Below are 24,656 nucleotides of genomic sequence, written 5' to 3' on the forward strand. Positions count from 1 at the left end.
AGGGTCCAGACGTCCTTGGCGATGGCATGTAAAATATCCTTCTTCTGGCGGGCACTGACCTAGACGAATAGTATAGGGGAAAAGGATAATCTTTAAGTGTCCGGACCATCACAATCATTGACCCACGTTCCCACCCTTGCCCTGACGCACATACACTCACCGTCCACTCATGCAGGCCTCATTCCCCCCGTATCTTCCATTCACACCACTCCAAACAGGCATTGCGAATGCAGCATGCTCACAGTGTACTCACCTGTTTGTCTGGAGGAACGTAGAGTAGCGTGTACTGGGGAGGACCCCATCCACTAACTTCTCCAACTCCTCCGAAGTGAAGGAAGGGGCCCATTCCCCAGACACATGATCCATCGTCGCTTCCAGACTGAGGTCACAGCAGCAATTGCAGTGTAGGTCCTCTCCTGTCGAAGGTCAGGTATCAAGTGAGTGAACAGCCAGAAAATGGCAGCCACGTCCGCGGCGGTGAATACCATCACCGCCGGCGTACATCGTCATTGGCTCCTGGGACCCATAGGGTCCAATGTTAATCAATGCAGGTTTGCCCCGCGGTCTTCGACCGCCTACCGCAATGGTGTACAACACCAGCGCAGTTACCTCATATCCCCTTTTCCCACATTACAGGCATTAATTTTAAATGCATCACACCTATCTAGGCCTTGCATACACACAGTGACAGGCACATTGCGGATTGACAAATGTGTGCAATAAATATTTTTTTTTATACCTCAGTGTTGGCTGTTCTCTTCCATAGGGCACGTCCGCTGCGGCAGGTGAGGAGATGGGGGCATCTTCCGGTGTACAGACCGCTGGTGGGCCTGTCGACAATGGAAGACAGACACATTCTTATCACTTACAGACTTGATCGTGCCACAATCCAGGAACTGTGTGCCCAGTTGGAGCCAGACCTGATGTCAGCTATCCGCCATCCCACAGGAATCCCCCCTCAAGTGCAGGTCCTGTCAATACTCCATTTCCTGGCAAGTGGGTCTTTTCAAACAACAGTGGCCATTGCATCAGGGATGTCCCAGCCTATGTTTTCAAACGTGTTGCCCATAGTGTTGTCTGCCCTGCTGAAACACATGCGCAGCTACATCGTTTTCCCTCAGGTGGTGGATTTGCCCACAGTGAAAGGTGACTTCTATGCCCTGGGACATATCCCCAACATCATAGGTGCCATTGATGGGACACATGTGGCTTTGGCACCCTCCCGCAGGAGTGAACAGGTGTACAGAAACCTGAAGAGCTACCATTCAAAGCATGTGCAGATGGTGTGTTTGGCAGACCAGTACATCTCCCATATGAATGTCAAGTTTCCAGGCTCAGTGCATGACGCTTACATTTTGAGGAATAGCAGCATCCCTTATGTGATGGGGCAACTCCAGAGGCACTGTGTGTGGCTAATAGGTGAGGACAAGGACCCTATACTGTGTGAATGGTTGTCTGGGGTTGTCCCTAAGGGTTAGTGTGTGTCTAACAGTTGTCCCTCGACATTTGCAGGTGACTCTGGGTACACCAACCTGTCATGGCTACTGACCCCAGTGAGAAATCCCAGGACAAGGGCAGAGGAATGCTACAATGAGGCACAAGGGACGTAGTTGGAGAGTCATCGAAAGGACCTTCGGCCTCCTGAAGGCCAAGTTCGGGTGCCTCCATATGACAGGTGGTTCTCGCTACTACTCACCAAAGAAGGTGTGCCAGATCATCGTGGCCTGCTGTATGCTGCACAACCTGGTTTTGTGATGACAGGTGCCTTTTCTGCAGGAGGATGTGCCAGAAGGAGGTCTTGAGGCAGCTGTGGAGTCTGTGGACAGTGAAGAAGAGGAGGCAGAAGAAGAGGATAGCGACAACAGAAACAACGTTATCCAGCAATACTTCCAGTGAGACACAGGTAAGAAGATATCACTACCTCCCACATCTCATACAATTTTTAGACCTATCATTTGTCTGTCACTTTCACCCAGTGTATGGACCCTGACTTGCTGACTTGTCACTTTGCCTTTCCATTTCACAGATGTGGGTGCCACTGTGTGACCTCTGCTATATTACCTCATGGACTAGAGCTGTGTGACATAGGTATGTTGACAATACAATCGATATTGCTATTTTCCTTAGTTATTGCAAATACAAATTTGTGAATGCACAGACTGACTCCAGATTGTTTTGTGATTCAAGGGTGTTTATTTCAGTGCAAATTAGTGGAGGGGGTTGAAAAATGGGCAGGGGTGATGGTGGAGGAATGTCCATGGCAGAGTCCAGTCTATTTGTTTCACAGTTGCATTGTCCAAAGGGGAATAGGAAGTGGAGCTAGGGCAGTTGATGGATGGACAGGGTGACGGAGTGGGACAGAAGGATGACATTCAGGGTGGTCTCATTTCCTGGCGGGGGTCTTGGCATTGTTCTCTGTCTTAGTCCTGGATCACAGGGACTGTTTGCGGGGTGGTTCTCCGTCTGCAGGGGGTGGGGTGCTGGTGTCGTGGTCCTGTGGCGGTGCCTCCTGTCCACTAGCGCCGGCGGAGGTTGTGGGCTGTTCATCATCCAGGCTAGTGTCAGCGGCCCCTTGTTGTGCCAGAGTGTCCCTCCTGGTGTTCACAAGGTCCTTCAGCACCCCTACAATGGTGACCAGGGTGGTGTTGATGGACTTGAGTTCCTCCCTGATCCCCAAATACTGTTCCTCCTGCAGCCGCTGGGTCTTCTGAAACTTGGCCAGTGCCGTTGCCATCGTCTCCTGGAAATGATGGTACGCTCCCATGATGTTGGAGAGGGCCTCATGGAGAGTGGGTTCCCTTGGCCTGTCCTCCCCCTGTCGCACAGTTCCCCTGTTTTCCTGTTCCTCTGTCCCCTGAACCGTGTGCCCACTGCCACTGCCCCCAGGTCCCTGATTTTCTTGGGTTGGTGGGTTTGCCTGGGTTTCCTGTAGTGGTGGACACACTGCTGCATGACGTGTCCTGGAGACAGAGGTATGGGCCCGCTGGGTGGGTGCTGTGCTGGTGTTTCCTGAGGGGGTGGCTCTGTGGTGGCATGTGCCAGTGTGAGGGGAACCGACTGTCCCTGTCGCGTAGGCTCTCATTATCCTAATGAGACTACTGGATTTTTGGGCGGCAAGATCGTTCACAGTGTGGGGGACTAAGTCTGACCCACGGAGAAGGACCCTTGTCACCCCAAATCCGGGTTGTGCTCCAGCTAACTAACAGTACCTTATCTCTCCAAAAGGGAAAACACAATTGGGCAGCCGAGCGCAAGACATCTTAGTGCTTCCCAGGGAAGTCCCGGTCACTCAAGTCACAACCAGTTCTCTCATACACAGTGCTGTCTCATATATAAATGACAAAGGCAGTTTGAGTTTTAAAGATTCGTTTAATAAAATGACTGCATTTTAGATAACAAGGCGTGAGCCGCAATAACCAGAACCATACAACACAGTAGGATTGAAATAGTTACGAGGAGAGTGAAACATAAGAATAATGCTATCATAGTGCAACTAGATTACGTTCTCTCTCTAAGTTATATTTTGAGCACAGCATGTGAAGCTCTAAGCCTGCCTTTCTGGTTTCCCCGGGAGGACATCAACCCTCATACCTGAGCAAAGGCCTGTGATCTGGATCAGCATCTGCAACAGGGCAGTCAGCATCTAGTTGTGGGTTCCTGGTCGGAATCACCCTCTTACATGTACCAGGACTAGAAAGTGTTTTTATAACTAACACGCCGGTGTTCTAAGAAATGTCCCTACGTAAGAATGTGTACTTTCTACGAACCCTAAAGACTAAACTTCTACCACGTCTATCGGCAATGTACCAGACTGCATCCTTGACTGAAGCACAGAGCGAGCAAGAATGTATTGTTTGAGAACTTCAGTGCTGAAGTAAGCTAAACAGTGTGATAAAATAAAATAAAACAAGACCGTGAAACTGGTTATTGTAAAATACAGTGCGAGGCTAAATAAAATACATTTAGGGCAAAGTGCACAGAGGCCTAATACTTTAAGCAAACGCGTAGAAAGCTACATTAAAAATGGCTACACTACACCCTCCCCTTGAAAGTGGTTTAAGCCGAAGCTAAAAATGCCCTAAGCTAAAAAATGATTAAAACCCTATAGAATTTCAACAAGTCAAGAGGATACCAAAGCACATTAATCCTCAATTTAAAAATAAGCATGCGGCTAAATGCCGAATTCATATGACAGTGTCAATTTAGACCATATTCAATTAAAACAGTGGTCATGGAAAGCAGGAGGTTCTCCACTTCGGCAGATGACAAAACCGGAAAATCCACGCCAAAGACTATCAAGGAGCGGGTGTGGTCCAAAGCCCCAGCGTCAACCAAGGCGGCATCCCGTACAGAGCCTGTGAACGAGTTAATATCAAATTCCTCCAGGAAGGGTATCTCGTAATCAGATTCACGAGGAAAACGCAGCCGCAGCGCGCATGTCTGGTAATGAGCCCTCATCAGGAACATCAACAGATCAGCATCAACCACTGGGGGGCGTTGCTGTAAGAGACAGACGTCTAGTGCATGTTCCAAATCGCACCAATAGCACCGAAACACGGGCTGCACACAATCCAAAACCGGTCTGAATGACAGAGACCAGTCTCACTCCAAATGTTCCAGGAGTGTTGCTCCAAAGTGCTGCATCATGCGTTCACAACACAGCTGCGCTGATGGGAGCGCCCACATTCATCCTTGTTGCGGCAGGACAGCCATTGCGGAAAAACAACAGCAACAGCAAAATGCCGGCTAATAAAGCCAAAAATGCTTCCGAAAATTGAATGACTAGCCGAAGGTATTAAACCGAATATGGAAGAGAAGGTGTGAACGAAACCAACACCAACGGCTTTGAAAAAATGTGCGAATCCAGCCGTGCTGGATGCATTAAATATACGTCCCACGTGTTCGCCAAAGTGGCTCGGAAAGTTGGTACTTAACAGGGACTGTATTTCCGCTGATGACCTTGCCACCTGAAGTGCGTACGTCTCGCGTGCAGATGTAAGGGCCACATGCTTCTGAAACAATAAAGCCTTTAGTCTACTTAACTTGTCGAAATTCACCTTGGAAGTAACAATGTGAGGCCAGATATCTGCTACATCCCTCAATTTAGTGGGGGGAAACAACACACTCCTGCAGCAAGTAACAACCTTAGTGACCGAAACAACGTAAACTATTCCGGCCCGCATGCCACAACAGTCTTCACTATTGAGGAGGATGAAGCTGCCGTTTGAAAGCACCTGGAATGTGCATTTAATCAAGGGGACTGGAACTCCCTTCAGAGAGCAAGCCAAGTTCGCAACCGAGGCATTACATGCCCCAGGCAAGGACAGCTGCTTACAAATCATCGAATGGCTGACTGAAGTCTCGCATTCACTACCCCTAAGAAAGACCTCTTTCATGCCAATGAGGCATTTGTACAAGAAGGGAAGCTCCCACACCTCATGGATATAACTATCTCCCAACTTCTCATATCTGCCTACCGGAACATGTTTCAAACAAGAAGTGAACTGTAACGTAGAAATAGGCAGATTAATAACCCCGTATAGTAACCACTCTGCAGAGGGGATCTCGGCCACGGTAAAAGGCAATCTCTCTAATTTTTCAATGTTGAGCATGACATAAGTTGCCTCCTTCTTAGCCATTAGTTGTTGTCGCATTAAATTAAAGGAAAAAAATATCTCCCTGGCACTGATGTGCTGCCACGGAACGCGACCCGCCTTCAATGTCTGAAGTGTCCAACCCAACTGCATAATGGACCTGGTCTGACTTTGTCCATGATATAAAGAAGACATATCAGATCGTATAATGTCTATAGCAGAAGAAACAATGTTGTTAATCGCATATATATTCGGTCGGACAAGGTGTGAATTCCATTATCCCCAACAGCTAATGCCTTTTTCAAATTTTCCTGATCTATCTGGCGCATCCGGGCTGCAGCCTCCTGCTTGGAAAGTATCCATATTTCATTGTATACTTCATACAAGGAACGCTTCCTACGTGGTGTCTTCGGGCCTGACAAAAAATCTTGTAAGTCCGTGTTATTAGACAGGAGAGTGAGATGTGTCTTAACTGCATCTAGCGAGGATGATTTTAACAATTGTTGGCACAATTTTCCCACACTATATGTAGTAATTATTTCAGCATGTTCTGGTGATATATAGCGATGGTCTGACCTACTCGTCCGGAAACCCCCCGAGGAGGTGACAAAACGTTGATGACACCCGTTGGTGTCTATGGGCCACAATAACCACCCGCCCAGACGTGTCAATGAAGTGTTAAATGTACCATTCTGGACCCAGTCTGTAAGCTCACTAAAAGTGGCATTTATGTATTTCTGCCAGTTATTAGGGACAGGTATACTAGGCATGTTCAATTCTCTGATTGTTGCTAAGCCTAAACAGCTAGTCTGTTGTACTCTTTCATTTAAAAAAATCATTTGGACGGGAATGAGACATGCTCTAAACAATGTTTCTCTACCCTTTGTCTGCCAATGTTTTGTTCCCCAAACACTTTTCAAATCAACATTATTTGACCAATATTCATAACCTTCAATTGACAGTCGGGAAACAAAAGAATCTGAGTATATGAATTTCATATTAGTCAACATTTGTTTATCTTTAGACGGAGTTAACCTAAAATAATATGACTTAGCATTCATTTGATGATGCCCAGAAAAATACATAAATTTGTCAGAATAAGTTTTGGAATTCCCTTGCGGGGGAGTTGGGCAATGCTCCCATTGCGTATAGTCAAATATCGTTTTTGAACTACTTGCTTTGTGTATAAAATGGTGCCCATAATAATTATAGCAAAACATGTCACCGTAATTGTCTTTAAACTGGTAAACATCTTCATTTTCATAGACAGTATAATACTGTAATTCAGTCATCATGGAGTCTTCACATCACAATCATCAGATACAATGCCTGGTATTACTATATCATTTATAGATAACTTTAGGACATACAGTATTCGAATTATCTCAGTGGGACCGTATATATCAAACATTACTTTATCCCACACAATCCCATCCGGAATTGGCACTGCAGAAATGTTCACAAAGGACAAGTCTCTTCGAACCCTATGTGATGAAAAATGTGGCTTCAACACCTCCTCCACCTGTTCAACCGCTGATCTCTCAGGAAGAAAATGACCATGTATTAACAGGAAAAAGGTAATGACAAACACTATCCATAGAAAAAATGCTAGCATAGTCAATAAGAGCCACAGATAGTTCCATGGAAAAACAAAATACGTATCTTTATGCCAACACATCAGCTTACGTGGACCTGACGGGTCAGTAGTCGAAGAGGCAAACGAGTCCGATAGACCATCGTTGTTGTTGGCAAAGTAATCAGAGGCAGGTTGTGCAAAAGGTTTCGCGGTATTCAATGGAGGAGTTGGTGTTTCTCGCGGTGGTACACTGTAGATAGCACCATCCGTTACGTCAGTAGTCATGGTGACTTGATCAAAGGTTTCTAAGTTATTGGTTGTTAGTGGAACTAATGCAAGATCATCATCCACCCTCCCCAAGCTCGGAGAGGCAACAGTGTTGGTATAGATAACTTGAAGCGGAACATCTTCCCAGTAGTGAGAGGGATTCGGGAACTACTGGACGTTCCTCTTGGTCTGCTGTGTAGAATCGGCCACATGTTGTAACTTGACATTGTCAATAAAAACAAAGCAATTTTCTTTGGCACCTGGCAACGGGGGTAGAATAACAGTTCTCGTTCCGGGGATCCCCAACACAGGGACTGGTGCTCGATAAGAAGGGCCAAATTATTTTTTCACTGCAACCTTTTCACGTACAAGATCCCCAACTCTGGGAATCCAGCCGGTAGGTGTTACTGGCACATCCGTAATGCCTGTGGAGGCAGCACTTTTAGAAGAGTTATCTTCACGGAACTGCTGTAATTCCTGCAAAACAGTGACACGATCATTTATGTCAAAAGGCGTTTCCGATGCCTCCACACCAGGAACATCAAGATCCGGAACAAACATTTGTGTTCCGAACAGGCACTCATATGAAGTACGACCCCCCAGGGACCTTCTAGGCAGGTTATTTAGTGCTCTCTGAACTCCATACAGGTGGGTTAGCCAACTACGACCCGTACCTAAGACTCTGGCTGTTATGGATTGCTTTAAATCGCTGTTTAATCGCTCCACAGCAGAATTTCCCTTGGGATGAAATGGAGACGAGTACTGGAGCTGGACCCCCAATGAAGCCATGATGTCCCTGAATGCCCTCGAGGCAAAAGCAGGGCCCTGGTCCGAATGGAATGCCGCAACTACATATGTACCGACAAAGACTTGCAAATCTTTAATAACAGTCTGAGCGTCAGCCGAGCGCTGTGGCCACACCCACACAAATCTGGAGCAAGAATCAACAGCGACTAGTATATATTTGTATGCACTATCTGGTGTTAGTGGACCGCAATGATCCAAGTACACACATTGTAATGGTCTGTTGGATATTAAGAGGTGTTTGCGGCGGGCGCTTAGCTGCTGAAACTTTAATTTGTTGACAGATCTCACAACAAAGGACATACTGCTTAGTCTATTTATAGAGACCAGGCCACCAGTAACGGGCCTGTAATAGCAAAATTGTGGCGGCCATGCCAGCATGTGCAGATGCCACTCCCTCATGCGCTGCTTTAATCAATTGTGGTCTTACAACTTTATTGGGGATGTCACGTACGCCTACGCTAGGAATTTTAACCTCAGCGTCCAGCATACTTCCCATGAAGTATTGGTATTTATTAGGAAATCCTTTAGGATAAGGCGTGCCATCAACCGTAGCTTTTACGGCAGCCAGAATCTCTGTGTCTGGTTTGGAACTCAAACGAGTCACTGCAGCCACAGTGGCAACCGCCACTGCCGACTTTGTGGCTTCATCAGCCAAAGTATTCCCAGCAATGTGTATTCCAACGCGCTGGTGTCCAAGTGTATGTACAACATGGACTTTGGGTAGCGTCTCCTTCAGGTCTGCTACCTTCCCCCACAGTAGTCTGTGTTTTATGGTGTTGCCTTTTGAATCTCTGAACCCATTCAAGCACCAGTAATGTAGGTATTCATTAAAAGACTGGACGCAATAATACGAATCACAAACAATCAGTGTAACTTGCGTCAGATCTGTATGCTCTAATGCCATCAGGAGAGACTTCAGCTCAGCCAATTGTGCCGTACAATCCCCTAAGGTCTGTGTATAAGTATGTTGGGGGCAGAATTTCTCCCCTTCCATATGGCCGCTCACTACCGCACATGCAGCCGCATATTGGTGTTTTGTTCCAACCGCCAGTTGCGCAGAGCCATCGGTGTACATGACTACTTGATATTGATCAATAGGCAACGTGTCAGCGGGAACTGGATATTCAACTTCATATTGCAGAAATTCCTGAGTTTGTAACTTTGGGTCAAAAACGTAATCTACATCAGTGGCTGTTAAAGACGTAGCCCATTGTACCCATCGCGGGTGAAGTGCTTTTGCGTTCGGAACGCTAGCTTTTGTAACAGCCCCTAGGGCCGGAATAGGGGAAACGACAATAATGCGTTTTCCCTGGGCAAGAGGTCTTTCTTTAATAACAGCCGTCTGCACAGCAGTGAGAATTTTCTCTGTGGGTGCAAATCGTTGTTCAGCAGCCGAATACAAGTGAGACTTGTATCCAATCGGGACTGTCTCACCTTCATTAAATGTGACATACGTAAACTCAATAACCCCAGCTATTACCCTGATGACCAAATGCGTCTTATTGTCCCGTGTATGTAAATGTTTTGCGGCTAGTAGATCTGCTTGTAACTCCCGAAGAGTATGTGTATGTTCAATTGTCCAGGATTTGCTTGAAAAATCAGGACAGATTAATTCATATAAAGGTTTTATGCGTGTAGCATAATCAGGAATGTATGTTCTGCCAAAATTTAGAAAGCCCAACAATGACTGGAGTTTCTTAATCGTATTAGGTGGTTGCAATAGTACACACTTTTCTAAAAATTGTGGCGCTAGGCTCTTACCTTCATTCGACAGCTCGTATCCCAGGAATATGACGCTGAGGAAGGCAATTTTAGATTTTTTTAAGTTAAATTTGTAGCCAATTTTGGCAAACCCTACAACAATGCGGGCTACCCGTCTTAAATGTTGTAGCAACTCTTCATCCATGAGATATATATCATCTACATATGACAATGCTTCAGGGTCCAACTCGTGTAAAATTGCAGTCACACGAGCCGCAAACAGTCCCGGGCTGTTCTCATACCCCTGAGGCAAACGACAGAATTTTTTCTGGGAGCCTAACGCGCTAAAGCTTGTTAAATCCCTGCTTTCGGGTGCTATATTCTGGCAGAAGAATCCATTCGAGATGTCTAAAGTCGTTTTATATTTTTTCCGCACAATGTTATTCATCAGTGCGGCGCTATGTGCATTTTGTATAGCATATGTACGTGTATGTCCGTTCAAATGTCTGTAGTCTAAGACTATTCTATATGAATGGTCCGGTTTAGCTACAGGGAATAAGGGATTATTCATCGGTGAGACACAGGGTTCAATCACCCCCTGGTATTCCAGTTGCGTAAGTATTTCTCTCACCGGTGCCCTTGCTTCATGTTTTATGGGATACTGCGGTTGTGGATGAGGTTCACCTTTAATCGGAATTACATGATATGGAGAATCCCTATCCCACCCTACGTGATTTCTATATAAGGCAGGTGCTTGTGCTAGAGCCCATTTGATGCAATAGGACTCTGCGAGTTCCCCTGGAACAAGGGGCGAGAAGGAAGGTTTAATAACCTCCTCCCCAACTGGGAAGGTGCAGACAAAATCAGGCGGCCAATCTTGTTCAGCCAGCAAAATGTCATATATCTTAACTACACGATCCCAAAAGATTGCATGTATTGTACACTCAATATCTCCTTCCAATTGTAAAGTCACTGTATACACCCTATCGGGTTCAGAGACACGCATATCTGCTGCTTCAACCTGTATGAATTCATCAGTTGCTTTCACCTCCAGATGCTCTAAAAGATTCCGGCAAACTATTGTGACCCCTGCTGCGCTGTCTAGCAGTGCTAGTGCCCATGTCTTGTTCTTCAAGAGAACTCTCTTCCTGAGTGGCATGTCTAACTGAGACTGCCGCCACCTTTTTCTTTTTAAACTGTTGTTTCGGTTGTATCGGCTTCTATTCCTTCTTGACAGAAACCCCCGAAGAGCGTTGTGATTCCTGTCTCGGTTTCATGTACTCTGTTCTCCGCTCTGACCGCCCACCTCTCTCATTTCTCTTTTCCGATGAGTCCTGAAAGGAACGAGATTGGCGTGTATCAGTATATTGATATCTGTCAGGCATTTTTATATTATCCCTATTTCTGAGATGATACTTATTCTGCGGGGTCTCCGTACGTGGAGATTCTCCCCTTTCTTTTTTAGGTGTCTGTTGGTTTTTCTCCCAGCGCTTTTTATTACCCTCAGGTTGCTGTTTAGCGTTTTCTTTACCAATTTTTCCCTGAAATTGAGGTTTTTGTGGTCTAGCCCCTAGGCTATCTCGACCGATACTGGATTATGTTTCCGCTAATATTTTTGGCAGTCCCCGCTCCTGATCTTGTTGCGGGACGTCACAAAGACGCATGCGCACTGCAAGTGCAACTGCTTCCCCTTTAAGATTACTTAGGATTATTGAAGAAACCGTGGCAAAGTTGCCCATCAGTTGCATTCCTAAATCGAAGGCTGGGGCAGCCACGTATTCATCCTGAATTTGTTTAAGCACTTCCGGTAGGTTGGCCAATGTCGGTGTACCGTATGCCATTGTATGGAGCACGGCAAACACCGTGCCCCATGTATTACAATGTTCCACTGTGGGAACCGTGCCAAATGGTAAACACATAGTTAGTATTCTATGTTTGTCCTGAGGTCCCGTATGGGGAAATACCGCCTCCAGCGTATTGATTTTCTGTGCCAGCCAAAATGGAGTCTCCTCCCATTTTGCTGGAACTTTACCCATAATAGAGTGTACAGTCACCAGGTTTATACCTGGTGTTACTGCATGTGGTTGTGCTGGAGCAGCACGCGCTGAGTTTGTATTTAGTGTCTGCATCACAAATTGTACTAAGCGTCTATATGTAGCCGTTAAGTCTGTATACAAACGTCGAACCTCAGCCACCGCCATATTTGCAACCGCAGGATGTGGTGTATATGTGGCCAATAAAGGCCAGGTTGGACCATCATTACTTAGTGGACCTAACCTTACCGGTAATATTGTATGGGGTAGGGCGCCATCAAGCCAATTATCATGTTCTTGATAAAATAGAGGTATCTCAAAGTATGCGTACGCCCTGTACTGTCCAGGCACGTTCGCAACTGCATATGTGTGAAATGTATTTGTGTTCCCATCAACTGCTGGAAATCTGACCCAGGAGTAAAAAAGTTCTGTTCTATCGGCTGCGTGGGCAGCCACCACAAACGTGACTGGACCACCCTGGATCGTAAGACCATGTGAAAGCAAATGTGCTGTGAGCGGTTGTCTCATGTTAAGAGCTATTTGTATTACCTGGGGATTCGCCATTAGAAAAACAGCGAGAGTTCAGAGGAGGCACACCAAGATGGGGTCTTTCCTTTTAAAGTTCAAGCTTGAACAACCATCCGCTGTAATCAGGGTTACCTATACTGCGGTGGTGGAAGTCCTCAGTGCCACGGACGTCTCCGTTAAAGGAACTGAGGGATCAGTATATTATATGAGACCGAGAGAAACTGGTGGACCCGAACATTAGAGCCAGACCAAACGTTGGCGGTGCCATGTCACGTAGGCTCTCATTATCCTAATGAGACTACTGGATTTTTGGGCGGCAAGATCGTTCACAGTGTGGGGGACTAAGTCTGACCCACGGAGAAGGACCCTTGTCACCCCAAATCCGGGTTGTGCTCCAGCTAACTAGCAGTGCCTTATCTCTCCCAAAGGGAAGAGACAATTGGGCAGCCGAGCACATGAAATCTTAGTGCTTCCCAGGGAAGTCGTGGTCACTCAGGTCACAACCAGTTCTCTCATACACAGTGCTGTCTCATATATAAATGACAAAGGCAGTTTGAGTTTTAAAGATTGGTTTAATAAAACAACTGCATTTTAGATAACAAGGTGTGAGCCGCAATAACCAGAACCATGCAACACAGTAGGATTTAAATAGTTACGAGGAGAGTGAAACATAAGAATAATGCTATCATAGTGCAACTAGATTACGTTCTCTCTCTAAGTTATATTTTGAGCACAGCATGTGAAGCTCTAAGCCTGCCTTTCTGGTTTCCCCGGGAGGACATCAACCCTCATACCTGAGCAAAGGCCTGTGATCTGGATCAGCATCTGCAAAAGGGCAGTCAGCATCTAGTTGTGGGTTCCTGGTCGGAATCTCCCTCTTACGTGTACCAGGACTAGAAAGTGTTTTTAGAATTAAGACGCCGGTGTTCTAAGAAACGTCCCTACGTAAGAATGTGTACTTTCTACGTACTCTAAAGACTAAACTTCTACCACGTCTATCGGCAATGTACCAGAATGTATCCTTGACTGAAGCACAGAGCGAGCAAAAATTTATTGTTTGAGAACTTCAGTGCTGAAGTAAGCTAAACAGTGTGATAAAAGAAAATAAAACAAGACAGTGAAACTGGTTATTGTAAAATAACAGTGCGAGGCTAAATGAAATGCATCTAGGGCAAAGTGCACAGAGGCCTAATACTTTAAGCAAACGTGCAGAAAGCTACAATAAAAATGGCTACACTACATCCCGAGGTCCCAGATGGGCCGGGCTGGTCATCTTGATCCAGTTGGACAGAGCTGCTGTCATCACTGTGGGCCTCTTCTGTGGGGGAATTGGACATGTCTGGAACCTCCTGTCCGGTGACGTTGGGTAGGGGTTATGCAGGGGTGTAAAGGCATGATTATTGCATCTGTGTGTGCCATTGTGTGCAATGGGTGGGTGACCCTGTACTCCAGTGCTTGCATTCTTGTCTAGGACCTTGTGTAATATTTGGTTTGGGGATCTGTGTGGGTATCTGTGGTGGACATGCTTTAGTGATCGGTGTCCATGCTTTGGTGTTGCATGCAGGGCTTGGTATTGGGATGTGTGGGTTGTGATAGTGGGGCATATGTGAGGTGTTGGAGTGATGGGGGTGAGGGTGAGGGTGAGGGTGGGGTATGTGATAGCATGCAGGTAGGGTGGGGGATGTAATAGTTAAGATTTCACTTACCAGAGTCCATTCCTCCTGCTACTCCTGCGAGGCCCTCAGGATGCAGGATAGCCAAGGCCTTCTCCTCCCATGTTGTTAGTTGTGGGGGAGGAGGTGGGGGTCAGCCGCCAGTCCTCTGAACTGCAATCTGGTGTCTTGAGACCACGGAACGCACCTTCCCCCGTAGGTCGTTCCACCTCTTCTTGATGTCATCCCGTGTTCTTGGATGCTGTCCCACTGCGTTGACCTACGATTCTGCGCCATAGCTCCATCTTCCTAGCTATGGAGGTGTGCTGCACCTGTGATCCGAATAGCTGTGGCTCTACCCGGACGATTTCCTCCACCATGACCCTGAGCTCCTCCTCAGAGAACCTGGTGTGTCTTTGCGGTGCCATGGTGTGGTGTGGGTGATGTTTGAAGTGGTGTGTGTTGTGATGTGTGAGGGGATGTGTTTGTGTGTGTTGTTTGAGGTGCGTGGATGTTGTGTGAGTGATGGTGTTGTGTGCCTGTGGATGCTAGTATTGTTGATGGTGGTGTCTCTCTCTGGCCTTCTTTCGGAATTTTTGGTAGTAGGGGTTTGTGGGTGATGTGGGTGTGTGTTTTATATTGTATTGGGTGTGTGGAGTGGTGTGTGTATGTGTATCAGGTGTGTGTATTTCAAATTGTCCAATGTGGTTGTGTTTTGTAAAAGTGTGTGTATTTTGAGTGCGTCGATGTGTACCGTCGATGAAATACCGTGGTTGAAAGACCGCCGCGTGGATTCATGTGTCATGATAGTGTGGGCATATTCCTGTTGGCGTGACGGTGGAGGTTTTGTTATCGCCAGTTTATCACTGACCTTTGGTGTGGCGGACTTGTGTGGGTGTCTGGATTTTGGCGGATTCCGGGCTGTGGGTCGTAATAGCTGTAGCGGAATTCCGCCACTGCAGCAGTGTGTTGGCGGTCTTCTGCACGGCAGTAAGCGGGATTTACCACCAATGTTGTAATGAGGGCCTCAGTCTCTTAAATTGATGAATGTAATTTTCTTATCATACATTCAATTAGTATCACCAGTTTCACTTAGGTAATCAGGTAAAACCATTCCATCATATGGCAAATAACTCGACAGCCAACACGTATTCCATCATTACATGTGAATCATTCAAGGCTGCAAAGTACAGAGGATACATTAAACACACATCAAAATACATAAACTTGTTATAGAACATGACATCCTACCACCACCTCAAACATTTGGGTAAGTGAAACCCAATGGCACCGAGACTTACCCAAACAGTGCACCCGAATGTGATTCATAAGACTAGTGACCAGAAAAGGTGAAAGTCTGAAGTGAAACGAGAGGACACAAAAAAAGGTTTTCTTCTAAAGAAACCCATGAAAATACCATAAGAAATTCACCAATCTGTAGTGAAAAAGTACAAAATAAAACCTGAACCCGACCAAACCAGAACCTACCAACATGTAGCAAAATAAGATGCAGCAGACAGCATTATAGAAACATCAAAATTAGGGGTAAGCAGCAAGCTCAGCTCTGCTGGCGGAGCTAACAGAGTTTTTAGCACTCTATGTTCTGCTTGGAGTGCAGAGTTCACCATGTGTGCACTGCAGCCCAGTTATGGGCTAAACAGCGGAAGCGCACACTGTTTGAGCTTCAACTGTGTAGCCCATAACTGGCCTGCAGTGCCGGAGCACAAGAAGCCTGAAACAACAGCTTTCACTGCCTACGGCCCTGGCCCTGGAATCCCTAGTTATGCCCTGTAATTCGGTCCTAGTACAATATATGGATGACCTGTGTCTGATACTCAGGAAGCTTGCAAGCAAGAGAACATTACCCTGTTAAACCACCTGGCTGAGAATGGACATAAAAGCCCTCATTACGACCTTGGTGGTGGGTGATAAAGTGGTGGTAATACCGCCAACAGACTGGCGGTAACGACCACCAAATAATGACCATGGCGGTGATATCACCGAAAGACAGCCAATGTACCACACCGACCACCAGGGCAGAAACAACAGTCACGACGGCAGTAGCCGTCTATAGCCAGGCGAAAGACAAAAGTTCCGCCCACCATATTATGACCCTTCAATCCGCCACATTTTCCGATGCGGTACCACTGCCATCAAAAGCCTGGTGGAAACAGAGCACAAAAGTCAAGGGACTCACCATTGGAGACACAGGGAAGAACCATGCCGCCTTGGAACCAGAACTGCATGTGTTCCCAATTATCTTCTACGTTATGCTTCACCTGGAAACCAACAACGGTGAAGACGATGACGGTGAGTACAGCCGCCTAGCACACAAGGGCTGGGGGGAAGGAAAACAAGAGTGACATACACAAGAACAACATACACCCCACTTACACACACCATATACACAAATAGCTGCACAAGAAAAACAATTTGCCCCTGATAATCGGCTGAATAATGCAAGGACAACAGGAATTGACTAAAGTGATTGTAATAAGATCAACATAAAAAATAATAAGTTGATGTGGCAATGCAACAGATATGTACAAATATACAAAAAAAGGGACACTGCCCAGTCCATAGTTCCCAGGGGCCACATGGCCACAGGGCAAAGTCCAAGGCCCCACTCGAGAACTGCATCAATTAGGAGAGAACACTGGAGGGGCATCAGTTGGCAAATAATAAGTTGATGTGGCAATGCAACAGATATGTACAAATATACAAAAAAAGGGACACTGCCCAGTCCATAGTTCCCAGGGGCCACATGGCCACAGGGCAAAGTCCAAGGCCCCACTCGAGAACTGCATCAATTAGGAGAGAACACTGGAGGGGCATCAGTTGGCAAATAGGCAGGCACCTCAGGGAGGGGGGGGCACCTTAGCCGGATGCAGAAACAAGACCACTGGTTCTGGAGGGGGCAACATGCCCTGTGCTTGGTCCTGGGGAGTGCAAGGCCGCAGTCTCTCTCGAGTAGGTGTCTTGCCCACTGGTTCTTGAGGGGGCAACTTGCCTTGTACTTGGTCCTGGGGAGTGCAAGGCCACAGTCTCTTGAGTGGGTGAATACCCCACTGGTTCTGGAGGGGGCAACATGCCCTGTGCTTGGTCCTGGGGAGTGCAGGCCACAGTCTCTCCAGTGGGTGTCTTGCCCAATGGTTCTGGTGGGGGCAAGCCGCACAGCAGCCCTTGGAGGCTGGACTATATGGCGTCCACCGAAGGTGAGGGCTGGACTGTGGTGGTGGTTGTGGGAGGCTCCTGCTCAGCCCCTGCACCCTTTGATGGCTGCACTGTGGTGGTGGTCTGGGAGGCTCCTGCTCAGCCCCTGCACCCTCAGTTGGCTGCACTGTGGTGGTGGTTAGGGGAAGCTCCTGCTCAGCCCCTGCACCCTCCAATAGCTGCACTGTAGTGGTGGTTGTGGGAGGCTCCTGCTCAGCCCCTGCATTCTCTGATGGCTGCACAACCACGGCTGGCGGTGGGGGATCTGTGACAGCTGCTGGTGCAGGCTCCTTCCCTTTCTCTGCATCTTCAAATCAAATCAAATCAAAAACATTTATAAAGCGCGCTACTCACCCGTGAGGGTCTCAAGGCGCTAGGGGGAGGGGGTTACTGCTGCTCGAAGAGCCAGGTCTTGAGTTGCCTCCGGAATGCGAGGTGGTCCTGGGTGGTCCTGACGTTGGTGGGGAGGGAATTCTATGTCTTGGCCGCCAGGTAGGAGAAGGATTTCCCACCTGCCGTACTGCGGTGGATGCGAGGGACGGCGGCGAGTGCGAGGTTGGCGGAGCGAAGTTGACGGGTGGGCGTGTAGAAACTGAGGCGACGGTTGAGGTATTCGGGTCCCTTGTTGTGGAGGGCTTTGTGTGCGTGGGTGAGGAGCCGGAAGGTGATCCTTTTGTTGACGGGAAGCCAGTGCAGGTGTCTCAGGTGGGCGGAGATGTGGCTGTTGCGGGGTATGTCGAGGACGAGGCGGGCAGAGGCGTTTTGTGTTCGCTGCTGACGTTTCTGGAGTTTAGCGGTGGTTCCTGCATATAGGGTGTTTCCGTAGTCCAGGCAGCTCGTGAGGAGGGCGTGGGTCACAGTCTTTCTGGTGTTGGCGGGGATCCAATGGAAGATCTTTCGGCGCATGCGGAGGGTGAGGAAGCAGGAAGATGATACGGCATTGACTTGTTTGGTCATGGTGAGAAGTGGGTCCAGGATGAATCTGAGGTTGCGTGCGTGGCCTGAGGGGGTTGGTGCGGTGCCAAGGGCCGTGGGCCACCAGGAGTCGTCCCAGGCGGACGGGGTGTTTCCTGCGGATGAGGACTTCCGTTTTGTCTGAGTTCAGTTTTAGACGGCTGAGTTTCATCCATTCTGCGACGTCTTTCATTCCATCTTGCAGGTTGGTCTTGGCGCTGGTAGGGTCCTTGGTGAGAGAGAGTATCAGCTGAGTGTCGTCGGCGTAGGAGGTGATGTTGATGTTGTGTTTGCGTACGATGTCGGCGAGGGGGCTCATGTGGATATTGAAGAGAGTCGGGCTGAGCGAGGAGCCTTGTGGGACGCCGCAGATGATCTCAGTGGGGTCTGAGCAGAACGGAGGGAGGTAGATTCTTTGGGAGCGGTTGGAGAGGAAAGAGGTGATCCAGTCCAGGGCCTGTCCTTGGATACCGGTGGAGCGCACGGTGGCAGACGGTGTTGAAGGCAGCCGGTAGGTCGAGGAGGATGAGGGCGACTGTTTCTTCGTTGTCCATCAGAGTTCTGATGTCGTCTGTGACTGAGATGAGGGCGGTTTCTGTGCTGTGATTGATTCGGAATCCGGACTGAGAGGGGTCGAGTAGGTTGTTGCCTTCAAGGAAGTTGGTAAGTTGCCTGTTGACGGTCTTCTCTATGACTTTGTCAGGGAAGGGGAGGAGCGAGATGGGGCGGAAGTTCTTAAGGACGCTGGGGTCCGCCGTAGGTTTCTTCAGTAGGGCGTTGACTTATGCGTGTTTCCAGCTCTCGGGAAGGTGGCAGAAGCAAACGAGCTGTTGATGATGGTCTGGAGATGCGGGGCGATGATGTTGTCGGCTTTGTTGAAGATGAAGTGTGGGCAGGGGTCCGAGGGGGCACCGGAGTGGATGGAGTTCATTATAGCTTTGGTCTCCTCCGTGCTGATGTGAGTCCAGGCGTTGAGGGTGACGGCTGGGGTTGTAGGTTCTGTGGTGGTTGGCTGGGTCTGGTGTCCGAAGCTGTCGTGTAGGTCAGTGATCTTACGATGGAAGAAGGTGGCGAGGGAGTTGCAGAGGTCTTGTGAGGGCATGATGGCGTTGGAGTTGGCGTTAGGATTGGAGAGCTCCTTGACAATGTTGAAGAGTTCTTTGCTGTTGTGAGTGTTCTTGTCCAGTCTGTCTGTGAAGGAAGTTCTTTTGTTGGCGCGGATCAGTTGGTGGTGTTCGCGGGTGGCGTCTTTGAGGGCAGACATGTTTTCTGTGGTGTGGTCCTTGCGCCAGGCTTTCTCGAGGGTGCAGCAGGTTTTTTTGGATTTCTTGAGGGTGTCTGTGAACCACAGAGGTTTCCTGGTGTTGGTCTGTCTTGGGAGGCGTCTGAGGGGTGCGAGGTTGTCCGCGCAGTTGGTGATCCAATGCGTGAGGCTGAGGGCTGTGTCGTTGGGGTTGGTGGGGAAGGTGGGTTGGTTGTCGCTGAGAGTGGAGAGAAGCTGTTCCGTGTGGATTTTGTTCCAATGTCTGCGTGGGATGGGTTGTGTGCGGAGGTGGAGAGTCTCGTGTCTGAAGGTGAAGTGGACACATCTGTGGTCGGTCCAGTGTATTACGGAGTAGTGGCTGAAGGATACGTGGTTGCTGGCGGAGAAGATGGGGTTGAGCGTGTGTCCGGCGATGTGGGTGGGGGTGTTCACCAGTTGCTTGAGACCGAGGTTGGAGAGGTTGTCGAGCAGGGCGGTGGTGTTGGGGTCGTTGTTCTGTTCCAGGTGGAAGTTGAGGTCACCGAGGAGGATGTAGTCCGGCGAGGCAAGGGCGTGCGGGGAGATGAAGTCAGGGATAGATTCGCTGAAGAGGGCGCGTGGTCCAGGGGGTCTGTAGATGAGAGTTCCTCTGAGGGTGGTCCTGGGGTCGGTGCGGATCTGGAAGTGCAGGTGTTCGGCGGCAAGGGGGGTGTCTTCGGTGGAGGTGGTGACGTTGATGGAGTCCTTGAAGACGATGGCGATTCCTCCACCGACTTGGTTGGTGCGGTCTCTCCTGGAGATCTTGTAGCCGTCGGGGATGGCTATAGCGATGTCAGGGCCGAAGAGGCGTTCATCCAGGTCTCAGTGATGAAGGCGACGTCCGGTGCGGTGGAGTCCAGGAGGTCCCATAGTTCAATGGCGTGCTTGTGGACGGAGCGTGCGTTGATCAGGATGCATTTGAGGTGGTTGTTGGCGCGTGGGCTGGCGGGCGGGGTGGAGTCGCGGTGGAAGGTGAGTTTGCAGGTGAGGCATGCGAAGGGTCCATGGGTGCGTTTAGGGTTGGCTTGGAAGCAGGTTCTGGAGCGCCCCGGGTTGAGAGCATGGAGGGAGGTGGGGTCGTAGCGGTGCTGCGGGGTTTTGGGAGTGCTGGGGGCCAGGGGACGTGGCGCTGGGCTAGATAGGGAAGGGGGGATTACAGAGGAGGAGAGGAGTCAAGAAGAACAGAAGAGAGGGGTAGAAGAGTCAGGGGAGAAGAGTCAAGAGAGAAGAGACAGGAGGAAGAGTCAAGAAGAAGAGAGTCAAGAGGAAGAGTCAAGAAGAAAAGTCACGAGGAAGAGTCAAGAAGAAGAGTCAAGAAGAAGAGTCAAAAGAAGAGGAGAGAGGAGTCAAGAAGAAGAGTCAAGAAGAAGAGGAGAGAGGAGTCAGGAAGAAGAGGAGAGACCAGAGAGGCAGAGGAGGGAAGTGTCCCGAAGATGAGCAGAAGGCCACAGATGAAGAAAGAAGAAGAAAAGAACACGCAGGACGGGGTGCAGAGGAGGAGAAGAGCAGAAGAACACAGATGAAGAAAAAGAAGAAAGAACACGCAGGATGGGGTGCAGAGGAGAGAAGAAGAACACAGATGAAGAGCAAAGCAGGAAGAGAACGCGGTGAGGAAGAGGAGAAGAGAAGAACACAGATGAAGAAAAAGAAGAACACAGAGCACAGATGAAGAAACAGAAGAAAGAACACGCAGGACGGGGTGCAGAGGAGGAGAAGAGCACAGAAGAACACAGATGAAGAAAAAGAAGAAAGAACACACAGGACGGGGTGCAGAGGAGGAGAAGAACACAGATGAAGAAAAAGAAGAAAGAACACGCAGGACGGGGTGCAGAGGAGAGAAGAAGAACACAGATGAAGAGCAAAGCAGGAAGAGAACGCGGTGAGGAAGAGGAGAAGAGAAGAACACAGATGAAGAAAGAACACGCAGGACGGGGTGCAGAGGAGAGAAGAAGAACACAGATGAAGAGCAAAGCAGGAAGAGAACGCAGTGAGGAAGAGGAGAAGAGAAGAACACAGATGAAGAAAAAGAAGAAAGAACACAGAACACAGAGCACAGATGAAGAAACAGAAGAAAGAACACGCAGGACGGGGTGCAGAGGGGGAGAAGAGCACAGAAGAACACAGATGAAGAAAAAGAAGAAAGAGCATGCAGGACGGGGTGCAGAGGAGGAGAAGAGCACAGAAGAACACAGATGAAGAAAAAGAAGAAAGAACACGCAGGACGGGGTGCAGAGGAGAGAAGAAGAACACAGATGAAGAGCAAAGCAGGAAGAGAACGCAGTGAGGAAGAGGAGAAGAGAAGAACACAGATGAAGAAAAAGAAGAAAGAACACAGAACACAGAGCACAGATGAAGAAACAGAAGAAAGAACACGCAGGACGGGGTGCAGAGGAGGAGAAGAGCACAGAAGAACACAGATGAAGAAAAAGAAGAAAGAACACACAGGACGGGGTGCAGAGGAGGAGAAGAGCACAGAAGAACACAGATGAAGAAAAAGAAGAAAGAACACGCAGGACGGGGTGCAGAGGAGAGAAGAAGAACACAGATGAAGAGCAAAGCAGGAAGAGAACGCGGTGAGGAAGAGGAGAAGAGAAGAACACAGATGAAGAAAGAACACGCAGGACGGGGTGCAGAGGAGAGAAGAAGAACACAGATGAAGAGCAAAGCAGGAAGAGAACGCAGTGAGGAAGAGGAGAAGAGAAGAACACAGATGAAGAAAAAGAAGAAAGAACACAGAACACAGAGCACAGATGAAGAAACAGAAGAAAGAACACGCAGGACGGGGTGCAGAGGGGGAGAAGAGCACAGAAGAACACAGATGAAGAAAAAGAAGAAAGAGCATGCAGGACGGGGTGCAGAGGAGGAGAAGAGCACAGAAGAACACAGATGAAGAAAAAGAAGAAAGAACACGCAGGACGGGGTGCAGAGGAGAGAAGAAGAACACAGATGAAGAGCAAAGCAGGAAGAGAACGCAGTGAGGAAGAGGAGAAGAGAAGAACACAGATGAAGAAAAAGAAGAAAGAACACAGAACACAGAGCACAGATGAAGAAATGGAAGAAAGAACACGCAGGATGGGGTGCAGAGGAGGAGAAGAGCACAGAAGAACACAGATGAAGAAAAAGAAGAAAGAACACGCAGGACGGGGTGCAGAGGAGGAGAAGAGCACAGAAGAACACAGACGAAGAAAAAGAAAAAAGAACACGCAAGACGGGGTGCAGAGGAGAGAAGAAAAACACAGATGAAGAGCAAAGCAGGAAGAGAACGCGGTGAGGAAGAGGAGAAGAGAACACAGATGAAGAAAGAACACCCAGGACGGGGTGCAGAGGAGAGAAGAAGAACACAGATGAAGAGCAAAGCAGGAAGAGAACGCGGTGAGGAAGAGGAGAAGAGAAGAACACAGATGAAGAAAGAACACGCAGGACGGGGTGCAGAGGAGAGAAGAAGAACACAGATGAAGAGCAAAGCAGGAAGAGAACGTGGTGAGGAAGAGGAGAAGAGAAGAACACAGATGAAGAAAGAACACGCAGAAGAGGAGCAGAGAGCGGAGGAAGATGGCTACCAGAAGAAGGAGCAGCGAGCGAAGGGAAATGGACAGCAGAGGAGCGGAGAAAGGTTGGAGGAGAGAGCGGGAAGCAGAGGACAGAAGTTCAGGGAATGAGAGGTGAATAGCGCGGGGCTGGGTGAGGGGCTGTGCGGGGGGAGTACTTACGGTTTTAGTAGGTCTTGCTGGGAGGTGTCAGGAGCCTGGGCTGGTGGAGCTGCAGCGGCAGGGGGAGCGACCTACCCTAGGGTCAAGGGTCGCTCCTAGGGTCCTTGTGCTGGTGCAGGCTCCTTCCCCTCCTTGGTGGCTGGTGAAGGCTCTTTCCCCTTCTTGGTGGCTGGCTCCACAGTGTTTGTGGCCTGGAATCCTTTCCACCACGAGTAGGTGCTGCTGAAACTGGGCCCATGGACTGTTTGGCTGATGTGCTTGGCTGGGTCTTTAATACCCTTGCCATACGTGCAGGACGGGGGGAGGAGTAGGGTAGAGGTCAAAATGGGAAAGGAAAAGCTTTTTAGGGACATTGGGGCGAGAAGAGGGAGAAATGATGGGAGTGGAGGATGAGGGAATGGTTGTTGGATGTGTTTGTCTGCTGGATTTGGGTACAGGTACATGGGTTGTATGCTTTTGTTAGGTGGATGGCTGTTGGGTGTCTGAGTTCTTGCGTTTGTGTACTTTAGGAGGGGGGACAAACACGGTGGGAGAGGACACGGGGGACGTGTGCTTAGATGTTGTGGAGGTGTCTGCCGGTGAGGTGTGTGTTCTGCTTGGTGTGGTGGATGATGATGTAGTGCATGCAGGTGTGAGTGTGGACGTAACTGGATGGGAGGTGGAGGAGGAGGAAGAGGGGGAGTCAGTGGAAATAGAGGATGCTGTTGTATCCGCAACTGGATGGTGTTTGTGTGAGTGCCTGTGGGATGAAGTGTGATGCTTGTGTTTTCCTGTGACACTCTTGGGTGTTGTCTTGTGTGCATGCTCGTCTGTCTGTGTGCTTGGGATGGGTTGGGGTTGAGCAGAATGGGACTGGGAAATGGGAGTTGGAGGGGGGACGGTAGAAACAGGGACAATGGCTGCCATCAGAGAGGAGGCCAGAGCCTGGATCGATCTCTGTTGGCCCGCCAATCCACTGTGAATTCCCTCCAGAAATGCATTAGATTGCTGCATCTGGGCTGCCTGCCCCCGGATGGCATTCACAATGGTTGACTGCCCTACAGAGATGGATCTCAGGAGGTCAATAGCCTCCTCACTCAGGGTATCAGGGCTCACCGGGGCAGGGCCTGAGGTGCCTGGGGCGAAGGAAATGCTCACCCTCCTGGGTGAGCGGGCACAGGCAACTTGCTGAGGGGCTGCTGGGAGGGTGGTGCTGGTACGGGGGTGGCGGCTGTACCTGTATCTGGGATGGTCACAGAAGTGTCCGCCACCACCAGGGAGCTCCCATCAGAGGAGGTATCAGAGTCTGTGTTGTGCCATCCAGTCTCCGCCATTGTGCTCCCCACTGGTGCCCTCAGCG

The sequence above is a fragment of the Pleurodeles waltl genome, chromosome 6 (assembly GCF_031143425.1).
Source record: "Pleurodeles waltl isolate 20211129_DDA chromosome 6, aPleWal1.hap1.20221129, whole genome shotgun sequence".
NCBI lineage: Eukaryota > Metazoa > Chordata > Amphibia > Caudata > Salamandridae > Pleurodeles > Pleurodeles waltl.